This window comes from Eschscholzia californica, unplaced genomic scaffold (genome assembly GCF_041429995.1).
Source record: "Eschscholzia californica isolate CP2 unplaced genomic scaffold, dmEscCali1.0.p SCAF_1, whole genome shotgun sequence".
Lineage (NCBI taxonomy): Eukaryota > Viridiplantae > Streptophyta > Magnoliopsida > Ranunculales > Papaveraceae > Eschscholzia > Eschscholzia californica.
Window position 1 is genome coordinate 57,793,148 of NW_028238198.1, and position 21,807 is coordinate 57,814,954.

The following is a 21,807-nucleotide window of genomic DNA, read 5'->3' on the forward strand; positions in this document are numbered from 1 at the left end:
TACTTCACTGATCACACTCTTGTGACTCTTGGTCGATAGATTTCATTCACGAATGCCTAATCTATCCTTTTGCCTTGAGTATCCAAAACTCTTTTGCGGATCTCGTTGAAAAAACCATTTAAACGCGTAGACCCCTCCCATGAGTCTACCCGCATTGTCTCTAATGCTTCCTCTTTGGGGGACTTTAGGCCTATTTCTTGTTGTAATGTAGTATATAAGTGCATTACTAAGATTCTTACAGAACGACTGAAGTTGGTGGTGTTTTCTATGGTGAGTGAGAACCAGTCAGCCTTTATTTCTGGTAGATGTATCCAGGACAACATCATGATGGCCCATGAGATAGTTAGGAACTATAATCATAAGAGTGGGTAGCCAGATGCACTGTGAAAATTGATCTTAGGAAGGCTTATGACACTGTTAGATGGTCTGCCTTGCTTAAGATACTTAAGAAGTTCCAGTTGCCTGAGATTTTTGTGAAGTGGATCTATGAGTGTGTTTCTACTCCTAGATATTCTATAGTGGTGAATGGGGGAGCTCATGGATATTTTCATGGTAGGAGGGGTTTGAGACAGGGTGACCCTATTTCACCTTACCTCTTTGTTATGGTGATGGAAGTGTTTTCAGCTTTACTTTTGAAGGAGGAGGTTGAGGGTAACTTTCACTTACATCCTAGGTGCAAGAAACCAAAGATCACACATCTTTGTTTTGCTGATGAGCTTATGGTGTTCTTTAGAGGTGATGTTGACTCAGCTTGTGCTCTGAATAGGGTTCTCAGTTGTTTGCATAGGGGTACTGGTCTAGGGGTAAACTGTGAGAAGAGTTCTATATATTGGGCTGGTATGGAGAATGGGGTTAAGGTCAATATCCAATCGGTGTTGGGCTTCAATTGGGGTTCATTACCTATTAGGTATCTTGGTTTACCTCTGATTTCTACTAGGTTGTCTTATAATGATTGCCTGCCTCTGATTGAGCAAATTCAAGGAAGGGTGCATTCTTGGAAGGCCAGGTACCTATCTTTTGCTGGGAGGTGCTTGTAGATAAAGGCTGTTCTATGTGGGGTTATGGTGTATTGGACTTCTGTCTTTGTCTTGCCTAAAAGGGTGTTTAAGGAGATAAATTCTATTTTCTTTAGGTTCCTCTGGTGTGGGGTGGACATGGGGAAAAAGATGCCTACTGTTAAGAGGGATATTGTTTTCCTTCCTAAAGAAGAAGGGGGATTGGGAATTAGGACTATTGAGAGTCTCAATGAGGCTATGAACCTCAGACATGTTTGGGACTTAGTGAGTGGTAAGAATTCTCTTTGGGTCAGGTGGGCGCAACAGAATTTGGTTAAAGGGAAGTGTTTTTGGCTCATGGATGTTCCTCATGATTGCTCCTGGTGTTGGAGGAGGATTCGTGGGAGTAGGGAGATAGCTAGAGCTCTTATTCTCCACTTGATAGGAAAGGGTGACAGTATTCAGATGTGGATAGATGCTTGGCACCCTCAGTGGGTCCTATACTCAGCTTATAAGGAATCCTTAAGATTTACTTCTAATTTGCCTCTTCATATGACTTTGTCTGCTATTATTAAGGATGGGTCTTGGAATGTGCCAAACCATCTTAGGCCTTTCTTGATACTATCTTGGGTAACCTGGAGGGTATTGAGATTGGTAGAGTGGAAGAGGATACAATAGTATGGACTGTGAGTAAGAATGGGGAATTCAACCTGAAGCCTACTTATGAGTTTGTGAGACAGAAGGGTGCTAGGGTGGATTGGTATAGTTTGGTGTGGTCTAGTCTAGCTATTCCTAGACACTCCTTTATTGCCTGGGTTGCTATGCAGAGGGGATTGAAGACTACCATGAAGCTCAATTCTTGGGGCTTTCATGTGCCTAAGAGGTGCTTTCTTTGTGGCTTAGTTGATGAGACTTACTTTCACCTGCTCTTTAAGTGTTCTTTTTCAGGAGTGATTTGGAAGGGGCTGCTGGAGCTGTTAGGGCTTAGTCCTAGCCTATTTCATGATTGTGACAGTGTTGTTGGCTGGTGTTTAATGTACTTTAAGGGTGGAAAGTTTGTGCATAAAGTTAGTTGTTTCTCATCCTATATTTATCATGTTTGGAGGGAGAGAAATTTGAGAGCTTTTCAACAGACTAGTAGGAGTGCAGACACTATCCTTACCATTATAAAGCAGGAGGTGATGGTTAAGGTAGAAGCTTGGAGTGACAGAATTGAAGCTAGCACAGTAAACTCTGACTTGTTGCTTAAATTGAACATTGTTAAACTTGTGGTGTTTCAGTGTGTGAAGGGCTTAAGATGGAGGGCCCCAATTGCAGGTTCTGTTTTGGTCAATATTGATGGTGCTTTTGATAAGGATTATGCAGGATTTGGTGCCATTATCAGAGATGAATATGGTATTGTGCTTGCAGTTGGGGCTGGTAGAGCTAAACCTGGTAGTGTTCTGTTGCATGAAATGCAAGGGGTCTTATTAGGCCTGAGGTTGGCTAAGGAGAAAGGGCTGAACAGGGTGATTCTTGCTTATGACTCGACCAATGTGGTGTCTATTCTTAATGATAAGGGAGGGAAGCCCCCTTGGACTATGTGGAGTACTTGGAGAGAGGTAAGAAGGTTGATGCAGGATTTTGAGAGTTGTGTGGTGCACCATACCTATCGAAAAACTTAATCAGGCAGCTGACTTTTTGTCTCGGCTGAGTAGTAAGGGGGTTGTCTGTTTGGATGTGGAGCAGCTGCCTAGTATATGCTTGCTTCAATTGTGGAACAAGACAGGAAAGGAATAGTTAGGATTAGGAGATTTTGGCCTACTTTTGTGTTTTTTTTCTTGGTGGACCATTATAGCTTGCTATAATGTGGGATTTTGTATTTGTTGGTTTATTTCAATAAAAGGGTCAGGGTCCCTTTAATCCCTGTTGACTTTTTCAAAAAAAAAAAAAGAGAAATCGGTGGCTTGCGGGTCAAGCAGCTCACGGCTACTTATAGACCAAGCACCTGAATTCTGTAAGACAAGTAGGTCAAAGCTGGTGTAGGTTTGGAAGTGTGGTCCACATTCCACTAATGAACCAAATTTAAAAGTAAATAAAGTGGGTGCCTTGGTGTTTGAGAAGGAAGAAAAGACCAACTCTTTTCTTTTGTTTTGGGAAGTCGGTGGTACTACTAGAAAGAGGGGGAGAGAAGGCAGCAGCTTAGAATCATCAAGAGAGAAAGAAGGAAAGAGAAGGTAGCAGCTTAGAATCATCAAGAGAGAAGGAGAGAGAAGAGAAAAGAAGAAACGCAGCTTTGAACGGTGTCGGTATCAATAGTTTTCGATCACCGTTTGATTTCTTTCAACGCTTCTTCTATTTTATTTTCAATTCCAATACCAAATATGTGTAGCTAATAATATTATTGATTAGAGATGTAGTCTATGTCGTGAATATGTTGTTAATTAAATTATCCTCTCTTAATTATTAATTGGTCAATACTATTCATGTTTTACAGTTTATATATTTTAGGATTGGATTTTTGTTCGTTTAATATCATGAGTTAGATGACCTAAAATCACATCTTTAGCTAAACTAGGGTTTCGAACCGCAATAGGAGGAAACCTTTGTTACACGTAGCTTAATATAATTGCAAGCGACGAGATGTTGCCAGGCAATTATGTGTAAAACATGACCTAGGTTAAATCCGAATAGCTTTTATATCGGATTGCTTAGAATAACCTCGGCCAATAGATACCACTACTTCCGTTAGGTTAAACTTGAGCAGCTTGCATCGAGTTATTTAACGGAAAGAATTCAAAGAGTGGCGGCCTGCACCTTTGAAGAAATTAGGGGTTTTGACGGAGTAGATCTGAGATAGGATGCTTTAGGGTTATTAGTATTAAGATTAGTATTAAGATAGATATTAAGTTTGGTTAACAACATGTTCGATGACGGAAGATGAATTCTCTAATCAATTTACTCCACCATAGTATTTAAAAATCCTTCGTATTATTACTATTTTTAATTTTTGCGACAATCCCCCCATTTATTTAAGTAGTCGAAATTAGATAACAACCATACCTCTCTGTGGGATCGATACCCATTCTAACCTTATACTCTAATTTAGTGTGTTGGAAGAAAGAATAATATTTTGGTCGGTTGACACCCTATCAAATTTTGGCGTCGTTGCCGGGGAGGCAACGGATTGTTATCTTGTTTTTATTACTTTAATTTTGTTTCTATTTTTCTCTCTTTTCAGGTACTGTCTATGCAACTTCGATCTGGTACTTCGCTGAAAGATTTTACTCGAGCAGTGAATACCCCTTTATCAGATTCAGATTTAGAGGTAGAAGAAGAAGCCATGGGTGACGCGTATCGTACACTCAAGGATTTAGCTTCTCACAAGCTAGAAATTCAACATTGGTGTATCCAGACAACATCCACTTTTGATATCAAGCCAGGGTTGATCCGTGAGCTACCGAAGTTCCATGGAATGACTAATGAAGATCCAAATAAGCACTTAATTGATTTTCATAACATAGTCATGGCCATGATACCAGCAGGGACTGATGTTGATGAAGTCATGTTACGAGCTTTTCCTTTTTCTTTGATGGACACAGATAAAGAATGGTTGTATTATCTACCTTCTGGTAGTGTCACGGCCTGGAATAGTTTGAAGAAACTGTTCCTAGAGAGATACTTCCCTGCGTCTAAAGTAACTCAGATTAGGAAAGAAATTTGTGGTATTAGGCAAATGCCAGTGGAGACACTATATGAATGTTGGGAACGTTACAAGAGATTGGTGGCTAGCTGTCCACACCACCAATTTAGTGATTTATTGATTATCCAATATTTTTATGAGGGCCTTCAGGCTACTGATAGAAGTCTTCTTGATGCTGCAGGTGGTGGAGCTTTGGTCAATAAAACAGTAGTTCAAGCTAGAGAGTTTCATCGAGGAAAGCAAGCTTGACAGGCCCGAGTCTTCATTTGTAGGACTTTGTTGGAGGGACCCGAGAACATGGCAGCAGGTGGGCAACATGACAGCAATGATACAACAAATTGCAGCTGCGATTGTTCCGTCATCCACCCAAGGTTGTGAAGAGGGAAACGATCAAGTCAACGCTATTTTTCCAAATCAGCAAAGACAACGATATGATCCTTATTCTAGCACATACAATCCAGGGTGGAGAGATCATCCAAATTTTAGCTATGCAAACAAGCAAGCTGCAGTTCAAGGGCCAGGGTTTAGCCGTCCGGGTGGTATACAACAACAAGTACAACAATCACACCCAGTTCAGAACTCAGAATCGTCAGAAATGGTTGTCATGATGAAAAATATGACATTGATGATGCAGAAGAATCACCAAGCTAATGATAATGCAATCAAAGAATTACAGCTGCAAGTAGGCACGATGGCAACTGAGATCAATCTACTAAAGGCACAGGATAGTAGGAAACTCCCTTCTCAACCTCTTAATCCAAGAGAATTAGCCAATGCAGTGACTTTGAGAAGTGGTACACGAACTGTACAACCAGAAGATGCTGAGAAGAACGAGGATCCTATGGGGTCGACTTTGGAGAAGCAGAAAACTAATCGTTCTGAAACGAATGAGGTACTTGTAGAAAAATCTAAATCTCGTATTGCTTCTTATATTCCTCCTTTACCTTTTCCTCGCGATTTGCTAGCTCTAAAAAAAAAGGAACAAGATATGAATCTCTTAATCTAGGACCGTTGAAAGAAACGAATGTTATTTTACAATTAGCTGATCGATCTAATGTATACCCTAGGGGTATTATTGAGGATGTTCTTGTGCAAGTCAACCAACTGGTGTTTCCAGCAGATTTCTGTGTGTTGGAAATGATAGAGGGCTTTACGGACTCCTCTATACCGTTGCTATTGGGGCGTCCGTTCATGCGAACAGCTAGGACTAAGATTGATGTTTTTGATGGAACATTGACGATGGAATTCGATGGAGAAATCATACGCTTCTATATTTATGAAGCAATGAGATATCCAAGCGATGTTGGTTCTTGTTTCTTCGTTCTTTTCTTGGTCACGTAGGATTTTATCGTAGGTTTATCAAAGATTTTTCCAAGATTGCTTCACCATTGTGTCAATTATTACAAAAAGATGTGGTCTTTATATTCGATGATAAGTGTTTGGTGGCATTCAATCGTTTGAAAGAACTTTTGATAACAACCCCTATCATTAGACCTCCTGATTGGAGTAAACCATTTAAACTCATGTGTGATGCTAGTGAGTTCACTTTAACTTGTTTAGGTTTTAAGGTGCAAACCTTCTTTAATAAGAGGTTGATGCACTATGTTGGAAGCTGAAAGAACCATCATATTTTAAATTTGATCAGGAACTTGGAATATTTTAAATCGTCTTTTAAGCTTTCGGTCTGATTTTATTGTGTAAAAGTAATCCCTCTAATTCAAAATATTTACAAAAAATCAATTTTGGGTACACCTTGGTTCAGAAGCTGGATCATCCCTCTCCCCTTTAGTAGTCCCTCTAATTCAAAATACATACAACAAATCTATTTTGGGTACACCTGCGTTCAGAAGCTAGATCATCCCTCTCCCCTTAAGTACTTCTTCTAATTCAAAATATTTACAACAAATCTTTCTGTAGGAGCTCTTTCTAGTTCATAACTTTATAGAAAGGTGATGTGACAACTAAGGGTACATTTGCCTTGAGAGGCTGGATCATCCCTCACTATTTGAGTATATCTCTAATTCAATCTTCTTCATGTAACTATACTTACTGTAAATCCTCCTTTGGGAGGATTCATTCACAAAGTTTGAAGTTATAAAATACTAGAACTTATCCTCAAAGATAATCTGTAAGCAAATAATGCAACATCACTTGGTGTTCACTCTCATCATGGGTGTGGTTGATGGCAAAGCTGACAAGGGGTTGGAAACATTAGAGTTGGATCACGCCATTTGCCATTTCCATTGAGTAAAACCTTTTGATTTTGGGTTCATTTTGTTTTGATACCCTTGAAATCAGAAATATGTTAAACGTCTCATCGTTGAAAGAAATTCAGGACAATGCAGCCATTATTACAAGGATATATTAATGACTCCAAAGTTACGAGACTTATTTCAAGGTCTTCCAATTCAGTTTACTGATTTTCAAAGAGGTAGTCTCTTTTATGATAGATCATCACATGGTTACTTTTATAAAGATTAATAATTTGCTTAATAGTGGTTTTGGTTGAGTTTCTGTTCTAGTGATTGGAATTTAAAAATTAATTCTTTTTTAGGAATACAAACTTTATCGAACTAGATCTAACTTTGTTAGCAATCTCATTTCTAGATAATGCTTCTGTTGTTTCTCTCATAGGAATGGACATACTTGAGATCTTGTTTCTATGGTGAGCTTTTGGTTAGTTGGTAACTTTTTGTGGTCATTATATCTCCACGTCTGTTTAATCCACTCCTGCTGTTTACTTTCTTCTTTTTTAGCCAATAGTAGTGAGTAGAAATTACTATTGACTACTTTGGCCTTGAACAAATTTGGGGGGATTCACAAGCACCATTGTGGAATTTTTTTACCTTTTCTGTAAAATCTAACTACTACTCCGTCCGTCCCATTTTGTTTGACCTTTTGGGAGATCCAACTTATTAAGGATTTTCATTTATTGATTCCTAACTAAATGTATTTTCCTAAATTACCCATATTTACTTTAGAGTATTACAATGAAAACAACATTGCAAGTAGTGTAGAACCAATAGAAATTTTTTATTAGTATTAAAAGCAAGGGTAGATTGGGAAACATCAATAAATTAATAATAAATGAGTCTTATTTAAAGTAAGTGGACAAACATTTTGGGACTTCCTTAAAAGGAATAACACCCAAACAAAATGGGACGGAGGGAGTAGAATCAGTTTGGTTTTCTAGATGATAGGTTGGTAACTGTAGGACCTGTACTTAATGTTTAGATTTTCGAGATTTGCCCGGTTGCTCTGTTGTTTCCTCAAGAATACCAATGGTAAATTAGATTTCCGACGAAGTTCATATGCCAATTTCAGCATGATTGATCTTTAATTGCAACTGGCTAGTGACTATACTAGTAGTATGTTGGTGATAATCGACATTAACTAAATGCAGCCGTTGGATTTATATGGTAAGTTCTCTTTACTTAGTTTTGTTATGAGATATATTAACTCGTTACATTTGAGTCTTTTCTTACCTGTTCATTGAATGTGGTCCGTCGTTTCTTCTTCCTCCTTTTACATCATGCATCTATTTGTGAGTTGGACAACGTAGTGATTTTGTTGAGGCGTGCAACCCATATAGTAATGCTCACTCTAGTGGGAATATATTTTCTCCAGACTAACTTGTAAATGTGGAACTCCATATCTACCATGTTGCATGATGTTCTCTTGTATAGATTTTTTACTGATAATATTTCATTCTCCCTGTTACCCAGAGTCCCAGACTGATGAGTCTTCACTATCCGTAGGTTTTTTACTTTCAAGAATTTCCATGAGATTCATGAGAACAGGGATTTCCCAATTGTTCAGGTTCCTTCTGAAAGATAAGTCCCAACCATTCTGTGAAGCATTGAACATTTGGTCTACTATTGCCCCTTTTGAAATGCAGATGTAGTACATGGCTGATTGTTGAACCCCAAATATCTTCCCATAATTTTTTGTCCCATTCCCAATTTCCGCTTTGTTAGGCTGTTGAAGTCCTCTAACCTATTTTGAATGTTCTCCACACTCCACATCTATATGTTCGTTTCTTTCTTTCCCTAATCCAACCTAGTTCCAATCCCCCTATTTTCACGCCTAGGCCTCCTTTTTCCACACCGAGTCCCCATATAAGAACTAATTGTTCAAAGTCACGACAAGAGTAAAGCCATGATTTTATATCCCCTGTTAGCTTGTTGTACAGTTAGTGAGTTGTATCTTCCTCAACTAGTGGCTTTTCACAAGTCTCATCTATTTTTGTTCGTTTCCCATGTAGTCATTATCCTCATTTATTTCTTGTTGTCGTTTCTTTTGATCTGATAATGTTATGCTGAAGTAATCATAAACTTGATTTCCTTGTTCCATTATATATTCTGAAAGTGGTCATACTCGAAGGGTTTTATAAGCTATGAAACTCAAAGCTTCAGGACCATCTTCCTGTCTAATGGCTTGCTTATCAAACTGATACTAAAGATTGTTCGTTTCCCTTGTAGCCATTATATTCATTCATTCCTTGTTGTCGTTTCTTTTGATCTGATAATGTTATGCTGAAGTGATCATAAACTTAATTTCCTTGTTCCATTACATATTCTGAAACTGGTCATATTCGAAGGATTTTATAAGGTAAGAAACTTAAAGCTTCAGGACCATTTGCCTGTCTAATGGTTTTCTTATCAAACTGATACAAAAGATTGTTGGAACTAGGCTTAAAGCCATATCCGATAGATTAGTTGGTGGAATGAATCCGTCTTATTAAAGGGCGGAAATAGAAACTTCACCGATCTCGCAAATGAAATGGGAGGAAAGTGGTTTTGGCTTGATGATTGATGTATACAAGCGTCAGGTATGTGTTGTCTCGGGACTTTATGATAGTTAATCGAATTATGGTTTTACTGGTCTAGCTGGATTATGAATATTCTAGACTGGTAATTCGTCGATCTTGGCAAGTGGAGGTTCACATGGACTCTAAAGTTGGAAATGTATTAGATGTGGTTGATTCGTCAATAGTACTACAGGTATGCATCTCATTGTTTTCAGCTTCTTTTCCTTTATGTAAAATAAATAGAGAACCCCATCTTGTTTAATAACTGAACGCTATCAAGCCTTACTTACCGCACCTACCTTCTACCTTTAATTTCCGCTTGTTGTGACTTATTTCCTAGGTGGCTAGTAATTAATTTACAAGTTTAATTATTAGCATTTTAATTAATCCATGATGAACACACGCAGCCTGTGTTGCTCGACGCCTCGACCCACACAACGGAATCTTGATCACGACACGTTTTATGTATAAGGAAGTAAGAGTTTGCATTTGCAGTTTTTCTTGTTTTCAGGAAACTTTATGTCAGTATTACTTAATTCCTAGCGAGTAGAAATATCTGAAGATCTTTCTTGAAGTAGTTTGAGTTGAAGGTAAAAGTTCTGAGGGTTGAACTCTCAATTTGACAGAATGATTTGGTTGGTAAAAAAAAGACAAAAAATTCTGAAACATTTGGAGTTTCTAACAATGACAACTTGACGAGCCCCATACCTAAGGCCAAGATGCATTGAAGTCCCTGGACATGTAAATATTGATAAACTTCACAAATATTCTGCTACAGGAAGTTAGAATCTTCGGTAATTTCTCAACTACATGAGTCATACTAAAATCATAAAAAGGCGTTCTGATATGTTCTGATTTTTGTTAACCGTGTTGAGGAAACTAGCTTTGTCATAAATTATCATGTTCTGATTTGCCGTAGAACTTCCTTCTGCTTTCAGTTTAAGATGTGCTGCCCAATTTGATTCAAGTTATATCCTGAATTAAATGTTGTGGTACTAAACTTGCTTCCCTTGTAGGTGTCCTTGCTTTTGGATGTAGATACATCTTAGCTTGACTTCTTTGAAGTCCTTGCCTCTTCTCACATATCGTGATTTATAGTTTGTTATTTCAAATGAAAATGTAGTGGTGCTTGAAATTCTTGTCGTGATATTGCAGAGTCAATGAGAAGATGGAATTTCTGAAGAAATTGATTGGTTTTCGCAATCACTGACGTGGGGCGATATAAAGTGCACCAGGTTTGACTCAAATATCTTTAACCCCACTAACATTAAAGATTATTTAATTTTTTTATTTACACACAAGAAAGTAATTTGAGATTTGCATTCGTTTGAGTAAAATAGATGAAATTATGGTGTGTTTGGTTGCCATGATATCTACTAAAAATGGAATTTGGTAGGAATCATGATTCCTTGGTCTGTTTGGCTACCAAAAATTCTAGGACTCTTGAATCCTAAGGATTCTTAATTCAAAAATTTGTATTTGACCAAAATTCCACCCTACCCCTAAGATTTGGTACGATTTTTGATCAATAAACCCAAATTTCAAACTTACAATTAACCCAAAAAAAAAAAGATATTTCTTTACAAACATATTCTTTTGTACTAAATAATTGGTTAAATTTTTCTTTTTCGTACTCTATTTTTTTCCCGAAAACCACTTTCCACCAAAATCGTTCTCCTGCGAAAACCGTTTTTCTCGAGATTTTTCCCGAGATTGTTTATTCCCGAAAATTGTTTTTTCTCGAAAAAGAATTTTAATTTTAAAATTGCACGTATGTAATGAAAATATATCGAACACACAATTAGTGTATTATATCACCTTCTGTAGGGTAAGATTACCTTCTAGCTTCCGCCGAGGTCAGTCAACTCCTGAATGACGACTTTAGGTATTTACTATTTAGTAGCGTATGAGGTTTCTAATGCTTGGAAACATTTATGGCTTTTCACTGTGAGAAGATCGGTGTGGTTGGTAAAAATGACCAAGAAATAAATGAAATCTAGACTGATCATAATGTTCTTCCGTTGGATGCAGCTGGTGATTCTCGCTCCGTCATGCAGCATGAGGAGGTACATTTAGCGTGATTTAAAACTGCATATTGTTCAACCTTGATTCTGGTATAGTTGTCAGTTAAACATTCCCCCTTGCTTTTTCGTTAAGGCATCTGTGGCGGTTTTCTAGAGGACTTGCGACATTTGTGGTGAATTGCCCTTTTATGGTTTTAAAAAGGGGCATCAGAAAATAATGTGTGTGTGGGGGGGGGGGGGGGGTAACTAACCCCTCCATGGACCAATACATACACTTCTCACAATAGGGAGGCATCTCAGTTGGACATAAACACATGACAGAACATGGACCTCCTCGAGTGTCTGATGTCTACGTATGGGTTTCAGATAGGAGGGATGTACCTAATAAATGTGTCACTTATCACGTCTTTTTGAACCATTCATGATTTTTATCCATATTGGTAATCACTGAAAAACAATGTGAGAGAACATAAGGGAGCATTTGGTTTTATTGCTTGGTGCATAACTGCATAAGGCTAGTAGCTGAGTCCCATAGCAAGGTATAGGGTTTTTTCTAGATATAGATTGTTATTAGGCACTTGTTTGAATTGTAGACTTTAGTTTCGATAAATCTGTGCTACATATATACTTCAAATGTGGTGCCTCCCGCACGTTAATTTTAAATGTGACATCTGTCTTTTTTTTTTTCTTGGGACGTGTAGTATATTAAAGAGAACTCGTAAGGATTGTCAAGAAAATCAAAATCGAGTGCATTTGAGTTGACCTTCAATAATCTCTAAGAGAAAAAAGCAACTTGATTATAACTTTTTGTTCTTGTTGCTTACAGGCCTATACAAGAAAAATCTATAAGATTGGTGGAACAAGATAATGATTGCTCTTTTGTATCATTTGCAAGACTTGATATATGATGGTGTCAGGTAATTTGAAACCTTAAAATGGAATGAACTATAAAACTTCCCTTTATTTTGATGCTAGATCGAATAGATATTAACGACTGGTATTAATTGATGCTTTCTTTGGTGAATCTGATATTCTTTATGTTGTTGATATATTGTAGAGCACTCCTGTGAAATTTGATGATAAACCGAGGAAGCTTATGGGTTTCGGTCTTGAGAATCAATTTTACTGGTAAGTGTGAAATATATTTCTCTCATGATAGGTGCGGAACTAATTCAATAAAGATAGCATACTTGACCGTGTGATAATAAAACAAGGGAAAATGAGGTGGGCATGACCATATTTCCCCCAAATCTATCTCTCTGCTCTTTTTTAGTTGTCCAAATGGTTAAGTGGGAGTCAAGTAGGCGGACAACCTAGCATTGTTGAAACTGATTTCTTATTGTTTCTTTGTTTTTTCGGTTTAGTTAAACTGATAATGCATCCCAACTCAGGTTCGTCAGAGGCACCTACATAGGTTCAGGGGTTGAAGTGAATCCAACAGTACGTTATCCCGGTCCAAAAGACCTGAAACATTTAGGAAAATGGGCTACCTGAAGCTCTAGGAGGGCTTAGTCTTCGTCCCAATAAATTAGATGGCCTGGAACATTGATTAGAGAGATTAAATTAGGTATATATAGGTAGATACGAGGCTGAGCTTTTAGTTAGTTTTATGTTGGTTCGACACAATATAGTCATATAATTCACCCGCACCACATTCCAACACGGTTTCACGATCTTCTACGTAAAACATAACAATTTGTTATAGGCTCCTATAACAGGTTCTATATAACCTTGGGTCTGTCTAAAATTTTTCTGATTCTCTACAACAGGTTCTCTATAGGCTTGCTCCTCGGAAGATGGTTTGACATGCCTTTGCCTCCACCACCGTCCGGAACCTCACGTTGAACACGTCGCAAACCTAGTTCGAGGGGAATCAAACCTAGTATGAGGGAAAAGCGGATCCAGGTAATTCTCGAACTTCTAGCCCATTATTAATTTTAGCATGCGATCCGTGCACCCTAATGTTAAATGTTGGCATCTTAGATTCTGCTTAGAACATTAGGTAGCACCATAACTCAACAATGGCGTGAGAGGCTTTATGCCACAACTAATTTTTGTTAGTTTTAGACAAATTTTACCAAAATTAGTTTTATTTAGATAATTGGAAAAGAATTTCAGAAGATTTTTAAAAGAGTTTCAAATTGGATTTCAAAAGTTTTATTAAAAAGGGTTTTCAAAATTAGGGGTTTTTGAGTTATTCAAAAATCAAATTATCTTGCTAGTATCTTTAAAACTATGAAGGAATGATCTATTTTTTTTGGTGTATCGGACAATCTGAGACTGATTTAGAGAAATCAGACGCGTCTTAGGACGGGAAATTCGAGTGCTTTGGACATGGAGTCTGAGGTGCGTTGCCCAGACTTCGTGGAGACATGTTTGGCCCTCGACTAAGACATGTCTGGCTTGACTAAGACATGTCTGGCCCTTGACCATGCCATTTCTGGCCCTTGACCAACCCATGTCTGGCCCTTGCCAAACCATGCCTTGGCCAAGACATGGCATGAGCCCAAGACTGAGAGTGTTTCTGGCTCGGTTCGTTCAAAGAAAGGACTCCAACCTGAGTGAGTTTTTTCGCTTCTCTCCAAATTTTTTTCGAAATTTGGCCTTAGACGATCAAAGGCAGTAATTGGATTTTTCATAAATTGATTTTTGGGAAGCATAACAAATAAAACCAAACACGTCTTTTGTCAAATTTTGACGAAAATAAACCTAGGACCTGTTTGACATAGAGTTGTCAAAAGTATTTCTCGAGAAACTACCAGTTGACAAATTCGTGTAATGTAGAGGACCACGATTCTAGGTGTTAAAAGAAGGATCCAAAGTTAGATGTTTACTTTGGTATTATGAATATCATATGGGAATATGGCTATTTGGGTAGAAAAACTTATCTTAATAACTAAAAAAGTCCACACCTTTTACTATTAACTAAAAACTGTCAAAATATTATAGATAAAGATTCATTGAGTTTAAAATAATATGAATATTTAGTAATCAGGTCATTTTTAATTTGTTTCCTTCCTAAAATACCCTTACCCACTAAATTTTCTCTCTCTCTCAATAAACCCAAAAGTTTTAGGGTTTTTTTGCCCTTTTCTTCATCCCAACTCTTCTTCTTCTTCTCTATTTTTATTCAATTTCATCATCATCTTCATCTTGGCGAGGTTTCCGTCGCCATCATCATTTTACGCCCGTATGTGACTGTTCCCATTCCCCATCTGAATAAACTTGTTAGAAATCTGTTTAATATGCCCAAGATTGCCTACTCGAGCAGCCCACTTTCCATTAGAGCATGATGTCGGGTGAAGTCCAAATAATTTGTTTAGGTAATATTTTATATCATGATTAGCTTCATTAGTTGCTAAAAATTGGGATATGACAATCATGAATCATATAAAGAAGCAAAGGTTTCTGTTTCTACTTGCTTTATTGAACCAGAGAAAGAAGAATTATATTGGAAGGGGAGGAGAGAGAAAATCCTGTGAGGAGAGAGAAAGTGACGTGAAAAGTGATTTTTTAGGGTTTTCCTAAGGTTTTGCTGATCGGAAAGGCTGCTGGTTGGATTTTCCAGCCATGAAGGAGCTTTCTCACGGCAAAGATACTAGTTTAAGGGATGAAGGAGAGATAGGAGAAGGTCGATTCTTGTTGGCTGCTAACAGATTACCAAGTGAAGATGATGAAGATCAGATGATAGAGGGTAACTCTGTTGGGGTTAATGAAGAAGTTGTGATGGAAGAAACCTCTGCTGCGTTGCAACACCAACAACCGATCACACAAAATGATACTCCTGGTTCAGTTGGGTTAAGATTCAATGCAACAGGAAAATCGATTGGTCTAAAGCAAGGGTCTGTCTCTCGAGTCCTTGAAGAACAAAACAATGGTTCTGCTCGTTTTGGTGCTGCTAGCACTGCTCGTGAGAAAGGAACCAATCAGGGTTCAAAGTTATTAGCCGATTATATTAGAAACAACATTTTTTCGGGTCTTCTTCGCAGTCCAAATTCAAGTATTGGCATGACTATAGTAGGTGAAGAAGAACAGCAACCACCGGAATTACAGAAAACTCAGGCCGAAGAGATTAGGGTTCCGACAACAGGTAGGTTTCGAGGTGCGACGGGCAAATGGGCCATGGGCCTGCAAACCAGGGCAGTGCTTCGGCAAGTTCAGGGGGTTTGCATAAAGTTTCTAACTGGTCTAACTTATTCCCACGTCAAACAGCAGCTAACCGAGCTACACTAAGATACATACCTCCAATCAAAGTGAATAATCGTTTCGTGGCAAACCTAAAAGTATCAAACTTTGCTAATGAAATGAAGTTATGCGAGAACATCCTGGTTGGAAGCTTTGTTGGTGAAAGACTAGCCTACGGGTTAGTGTATAGTGTTTTATTGAAAAATTGGAGTCTGAAGGGAGAAATGAAGCTTACGGTACATGGTGATTCGGCTTATGTTATACATTTCTCTTCCACTGAAGACAGATTGCGAGCCTTGGAATTCGAACCTATATTTATTGCTGGGAGACTTTTTGTGGTACGTCCATGGCGACTTAATGTTGAGAAGGAACTTCAAGAAGTGAAAACTATTCCATTATGGGTTAATCTCCGAAATATTCCCTTTCTTTTTTGGAACCCGGAAGGTATTTCAAACATTGCTAGTGCATTGGGTGTTCCTTTAATGTAGGATAGTCGAACGGAATCAAGAGAGTGGATGGCGTTTGCTCGTGTTTGTGTGGCAGTGGCAGTAGACACTGACTTACCCGACGACATAACTATTCGGATTGAGGAGGGTGATTCTGAATATTTTGTCCAGGTTCAAGTAGAGTATTCATGGAAACCAACTAAATGTGAAGTCTGCTCTGTTTTTGGGCATGATGAAGGGACATGCAAGAAACAACCAAAACCAGATGTTGTTACAAATGTTGATGAAGGTGGTAAATCAAGACCTAAAGAGGTCAGATTGGTAGATAATAATTCTACCACTCGTTTGGGGCCGAAAAGACAAGACTTGCAACACCAAACTCAGAATGCTAGTGGGAGGCAATATGGTAACAAATCTGGTTGGACAAATAGTAATGGTGGAAGAGGAGGGGGTAAGAAGAGACCAGCAATGGTTAATCGGGAGTCAGGTCCGAACAGTATGGATGAAGACCAAGAGAGAGAAGGAGGTTGGTCGGTGGTAGTTTCGAAATCCAATACTTTCGTCATTGGAGCAGGCCACTCGGAGAAGCATGATAATCAACGTCGGAAAATAGCAAAAAGAAATGAACCGGTTCGTGGTAAATCTACGCAGCATAGTCTCCTTCCAGGTAATTCTTTTTCGGCTTTATCTAATTCTGGCGAATTCCATCCTGGTTCTTTTGAACACGAGCCTGGAGAGGAGGGTTTGGAAAAGGACCAAAATATTCATGAGGGAAGGGAAGGGGACAGGTCACGAACTGATCATGACCCTATTTTGCTAAATCCGAGATTAGAAAGTAATACTGAGCCCTCTGAGGAGCTCGAAACAGCCCCCCCCCCCCCCATTGTCTAATGATTAATCTCGCAAGTTGGAATGTGAGAGGTCTTAATGACTCTCTCCGTACGAAGAGTGTGAGAGATTTTGTGAGATTGAATCGTATTGGTTTGTGTGGCCTCTTAAAACTCATGTCCAGGAAAGGAACAAGACTCGTATTCAGCGTAGTCTCAATCCTAGCTGGACCTTTATTGATAATTACGTGGCTGTTCCAAATGGACGGATTTGGATTGGATGGGACCCGAGCAGGGTTGATTTCACTGTGTCCCACATTGGAGGACAAGTTATTGCAGGTGGTGTTCGTTTTCCAGATGGTTCGAGTTTCCTTTTGGCAGTGGTGTATGGAAGCAATAGCATTGTTCATCGTCGGGAGCTCTGGAGGGACCTTGAGTTTCTTATGATGGGTTCTGAGGCTCCGTGGCTAGTGTTAGGTGACTTTAACACCACTATGCTCGCCAATGAGAAGAGAGGCGGTAATAGCTCACCATCTCAAGGCTCCAATGAGATGTTTGACTGTGTTACCGATTTGGGACTATTTGATTGCCCGTTTACAGGTTTTTTTTTTGCATTGATAAGCTGGGAAGGGCCCAGACCCAAAGAAAGACAAGCTACAAAAGCAACAAAGCAAAAACAAAACAATAAAAATCAGGCATTAAAGCCAACATTTTCTCAATCTGATTCTACCATTTTTATCATCCTTAAGAATTTGGCTCAAGCCCTCAGGGAGGCAGGACACTTCAAACTCAACAACACCAGCAGGCCTGAGCTTAGAAAGGAGATCAACAGCCTGATTAAGCTCTCTCACAACATGATGAACACTGCATTGCTGGAACCCACCCCAAAGCTGCTGGATTTGCACCCAAAGATGCCACACATCCAGAGGAGGCAATTTATGCTTATCTGCTAGCAGAGAATACACAACCATGGAGTCTGTAGCAAGAGCAATTCTGGAACAGTTATGCTTAAGGGCCAAAAGCAACCCAAGTTGGACACCTTGCAATTCATGAAAGAGCACAGACTTCATAGGAGAGGACCCTGCACCAAGAGCAACAACATTCCCATCTGAGTCCCTAAGAATAGCCCCATAGCCAGCTGACTCAGTGTTCAAGGAGCCATCTGAGCTAATGAGGATACACCCAGGAAGGGGAGGAGACCATCTATAGCCCTTAACAGCAGGCCTGGTGAGCTGCAAATCAAGATTCCAATTATCAACAAACTCCATATTAAGGATGGACCATTCAACCCTGCACTTCCAAGAAGAAACTTTAATTTTGACCTCATCCACAATCAAGTTGACAATCCCTGAGATAGTATTGAACTTAAGCTGAAAAACCCTTGCATTTCTTTCAAGCCAAATATGGTATATGAAAGCATTAAAGACCAAGCAACCAACTCTAGCCTTCACTGATGAGCCTCTAAAGTGATCACAGCACCACCTGACCTCTTCCTCAATAGACAAGGAGCAAGGCCTAAAAAATCCCAGCAGGTTCAATAGCTGACTCCAGACACCCTGAGGAAGGTACAACCAAAGAAGAGGTGGGTTGGAGTTTCAGAGCCTGTGGAGCAGATACCATCTTTAGCAGGGACAGGAAGGCCCCAATTCCTAAGCCTATCCCTGGTCTTCAACCCATTATGCATAAATAACCAAGTTATAAAGCAATGCTTAGGAACACAGTTGGAAACCCAAACCAGATTCATCCAAGGAACAGTCTGCCCTCTAGGCCTAACAACATTATAAGTGTCCTTCAAGTTGTACACACCTTTGGAGTTGGCCTTCCAAACCAACTTATCCACCTCCCCAACAGCTAGAGAGACATTGCTCAAGGCAGCAAAGACCTCAGGAAGCTCAAATTTCAAGTGATCGAAATTCTAAGAAGATCGGAGAAGAAAACAGGTGCCGGGCAACCACCAAGCTGCCAAGAAAACCGGAAAAGAAAGCCGTGCCGCCAAACCCTAGAAAGGTGCACCGCCCGGGAGATTCTCTCTCCTGGCGAACTTCTGACTTGACCTTTTCTAATTTTTTACCCCCGTTTACAGGTTGCTTCTATACATGGTCTAACAGGCAGATGGGAGTTGCTAATGTCAGTTCCAAGATTGATCGGGCTCTTATTAATAGTGGTTGGTTGAACTGCTTTCCTCTAGCTAAAGCAGATTTTCCACCGCCTGGGGATTCAGATCACTCTCCCATTATTATTCCGCTTGCTGCACCCAACATACACCGGCGTACTCCGTTTCGGTTCTTTAACGCTTGCACAGAGGATCCCACGTTTCGTGCTCTTGTTGCGGATGTATGAAAGGTGTCAGTACGGGGAAATCCGATGTTTCGTATGGTGACAAAACTCAAAGCTTTGAAGGCTCGATTAAATGAATGGAAGAAAGAAAGATCGGTTCAATGGGGTGACGAACCAGGTAACCATTAACCAGAATTTTTTACATTCAGTGCAGGTTCGATTGCAGGAAGATCCAGCAAATCCAGTTTTACGGAGGCAAGATAGAGTAGCTAATGAAAACTATAGTAACGTTGTACGGGCTGAAACAGCAATGCTCCGACAACGTGCTAAAGTTGGCTGACTTACTCTCGATGACAGCAATTCAGCTTATTTCCACAACTCTATTAAAGAGCGGAAGTCTCGGAACGCTATCACTCGACTCACCAGAGAGGATGGTTCGGTGGCTGAGGATCCAGTGGAAATAGCTAATATGTGTGTGGATTTCTATCGTGACTTATTCGGTCGAGAGGATGAGGATAATGAAGCATTAGATCATATGTCTAATGTGGAGTTCTCACGCCCGCTAACGGAAGCTGAAGGGGCTCTTCTTACTATGAGGGTGACCAGAGATGAAATATATGATGCTTTGCAAATTATTGGTTCTGATCGATTGCCGGGCCGGATGGGTTCTCTTCCCATTTTTTTAAGGCGTGTTGGGACATCGTGGGGGATGATTTTGTGGAAGCTATCCAGAGATTTTCAGCTCAGGAAAACTTCTCAAAGAGGTAAATTCTACTTTTGTGACTCTTATTCCTAAAATCGATAATGTTTCTTCAGTGTCATATTTCAGACCGATATCTTGCTGTAATGTGTTGTATAAATGCATTACCAAGATTCTTACTATACGGCTGAAGGAAGTTATTTATTCGATGATTAGTCCAAACCAGTCAGCTTTTATCTCTGGACGTACTATCCAAGACAATATCATGCAGGCCCATGAGATTGTCCGGAACTACCATCGACCTACTGGTCCAGCTCGGTGTACGGTTAAGATTGACCTTAAGAAGGCGTATGACACAGTCCGTTGGTCTTCACTACTCTTGGTCCTTGGTAAGTTCCATTTTCCAAGCATATTTATAGAATGGATACGGGCTTGTGTTACTACGTCCAAGTTCTCTATTCTGGTCAACGGTGAAGCCCATGGTTACTTTGATGGGAAACGGGGTTTACGGCAAGGCTGTCCGATATCCCCATATTTGTTTGTTTTAATGATGGAGGTTTTCGCGGTCCTCATTGATCGAGAGGAAAGAGCAGGTCGGTTTCTGCTTCACCCCCAGTGTCTAGTCCCGAAGGTTACTCATCTTTGTTTTGCCGATGACCTCATGGTCTTCTTTCGAGGAGACATGGGTTCGGCTCAATCTCTAAAAGGTGTGCTAACTGGTTTTCATCGGGCGACGGGGTTGCAGGCCAACGTGCTCAAGGGTACCATCTTCTTTGCTGGTCTTTCGGCTCCACATCAGAGTGATATCACCACTATCCTGGAATTCAGTACTGGTTCTCTGCCTATTCGATACCTGGGATTACCTCTTATATCGTCTTGTCTTACCTATAGTCATTGCATCCCGCTAATTGATAAAATCAAGAGACGAATCCAATCTTGGAAGAGTCGCTCTTTATCATTTGCGGGGCGTGTTCTTCTCAGTAAGGTGGTTTTGAACAGCATGTTACTATATTGGGCAGCGGTGTTTGTTATTCCCAAAAGGGTTGTGAACGACATCAACTCCATCTTTAGTAAGTTCCTCTGGTCAGGTGCTGATATGGGGTGTAGGAGAGCTCCTATTGGCTGGGAAAGCTTTTGTTACCCAACTGGTGAAGGGGGTCTCGGACTTCGTAATGTCAAGGTGCTGTTTGAGGCGTCTAACCTTCGCCATATATGGGATCTGATTAGTGGTAAGACGACTTTGTGGGCTGATTGGGTGAGACATAATCTCATCAAAGATCAACACTTCTGGACTTTATCGGCTTCGAGTAGAAGTTCTTGGTGTTGGCGTCGGATTCTAGCCAGCAGACCGACAGCTCATCGACTCATTTGCACTTCTTTGGGGGATGGTCATGATACCAAATTTTGGACTGATTTATGGCATCCTCGTGGTCTTCTATTTGATGCTTTTGAGGAGACACATAGATATGATTCTCACCTTCATTTAGATGCCCGGGTTTCTCAGTTTATCGGGCAGTCAGGCTGGGCTTTCCCTAGGCATGTGGCAGCTATGTTAGGGACTATTGAGGTCGAGGCTAGAGAGGTGGTGGTAGATAGTACTCTAAGAGATGAGGTGATCTGGACGCCAAGCCAGAATGGAGAGTTTACTCTCAAAGAGACGTATGAAGCTATTCGACCTAGAGGAACTCGATTGAGCTGGACTTCATTAGTATGGTCACCGGGTGGTATACCCAAACATTGCTTCATCACGTGGCTTGCTTTCCGACAACGCCTCAAAACCTGATCGCTTCTGGTTAGTTGGGGTATGGCTATAGACACTACTTGTGTATACTGTGGGGGAGACGAAGAAACGGTTTTCCAC

General features: G+C 39.9%; 1 long non-coding RNA gene and 1 pseudogene across 3 annotated transcripts; both read left to right on the forward strand.

Annotated features, from left to right (window-relative positions):
• Positions 1-4,524: 4,524 nt before the first annotated feature.
• On the forward strand, positions 4,525-5,683 carry LOC147567806 (uncharacterized; annotated as a pseudogene).
• A 3,183-nt stretch (positions 5,684-8,866) lies between these two features.
• LOC147567807 (uncharacterized) lies at positions 8,867-13,469 on the forward strand. Of its 3 annotated transcripts, none has more exons than XR_015230873.1 (6): positions 8,867-9,508; positions 10,643-10,722; positions 11,519-11,553; positions 12,338-12,428; positions 12,569-12,639; positions 13,281-13,469. It is a non-coding gene; the product is annotated as an uncharacterized LOC147567807 (long non-coding RNA). The 3 variants fall into 3 exon arrangements; XR_015230871.1 differs by lacking the exon at positions 8,867-9,508 and adding an exon at positions 9,562-10,479; XR_015230872.1 differs by lacking the exon at positions 8,867-9,508 and adding an exon at positions 9,562-10,077.
• Positions 13,470-21,807: the final 8,338 nt, after the last annotated feature.